A 1600-nucleotide genomic window follows, 5' to 3' on the forward strand; every position below is an offset into this window, starting at 1 on the left:
CATTGAGAAGAAATGCCTAAAACATCAGAATGTCCACCTCTTATCATAGTTTGTTTTATTTCTTAATGAAATGATAATTCTCTGGGTAGATCTACAAGTTATACATGTGTCAGTAAAATATTATGCTAGTCAGATAAATGAGATCATATAATTGTGAGGTCACACAATGATCTTATAATCCTATTAGAGGTTCAGATGTGTTCAATAATTCTCAATGAAATTTTCTCTGATTGCCAAAATAATTTTAAGACAATTAACAGAATGTTCAAAGATTGCTATGCTACTTACAAAGAAGCAACATGAATAATTCAAAAGTTTTTTTGTGTGTGCATATAAAATTTCTTTGCGTGTATATATTTTATCTATCATTTAATAATGGTAATTTAAGAATAATAATGGGCATTTTTTTCCATATTATATGTAGAATAAATTTTGTTTTCATGAAAAGAAGATACTGCTATTGATTACTTACGATCTACACTATTTCCCCATGGGACACCAGAGGAGCAACTACCTATGAAATAAATAAGTAGAAGTTTAGATTTTATTATGATACTTTAATTATAAACTATGAACTTAAAGCAATTAAAAAACATTGTTGCTATATGTTTTGTTAGCTTATATTTACTTATATATTTTTCCACATTAAAAAATGTTTGGCTACTATCTTGGCGCCTGTGGCTCAAGCGGCTAAGGCACCAGCCACATGAGCTGGCAGGTTCGAATCCAACTCAGGCCCACCAAACAGCAATGACCGCTGCAACGAAAAAATAGTCAGGCGTTGTGGCAGACCGCTGTATTCCCAGCTACTTGGGAGGCAGAGGCAGGAGAATTGCTTAAGCCCAGGATTTGGAGGTTGCTATAACCTGTGATGCCACAGAACTCACCCAGGGCAACAGCTTGAGGCTCTGTCTCAAAAAAAGAAAAAAAAAAAGTGAGATACTCTGTCTCAAAAATAAAAAAAATGTTTGGCTACTAGAGTCTTTTGGACAATAGGACAATATTCTCAAAAGGAACAAAGGCCTTGGTTGGTCTTGTTCTATTCACAATGTAAAACAAGTGTTTGAAACATGGAAAAGTGGATTGAAAAGTGAGTTCTAATCATTAGGAGACTTGAATTTCCTTGAGCTGCAGAAATTTCTAGATGAAGTATCAGCCTTGTCATTTCATGTCTCTCAACATTCATTTTCTTATCTAGAGGAGGAAATGAAGCCTTTTAACTTTACAGAGTTGATTTGAGAGTCTTATGAGAAAATTGATATAAAAATATCTGGCAACCTATAATAATCTATACAAATGGTCTCCAAAATGTCAAAAATGGTCTGTTTTGGCCATGATAGTCAAAAATCTAAATAAATATTCCAATTTACAAAATATTTCAGGTACCTCCAATAATGTGCATCTTTTACAGTATAATATATACCTTCAAAGCTTACATGAAATTAAATTTTAGTCTATATATTTTCAAAATTTCAAATATTTTATAATATTTTATTCTTATGAATCCATTTTTTGGCCTACTCTGATATTTGTGCATCCCTCTCTTCAGGCCACTGATTTTTTCAAATATAACATGAGATTAGATTTTTTAAAAAGTGAG

This window comes from Otolemur garnettii, unplaced genomic scaffold (assembly GCF_000181295.1).
Source record: "Otolemur garnettii isolate 467f Iridium unplaced genomic scaffold, OtoGar3 scaffold00478, whole genome shotgun sequence".
NCBI lineage: Eukaryota > Metazoa > Chordata > Mammalia > Primates > Galagidae > Otolemur > Otolemur garnettii.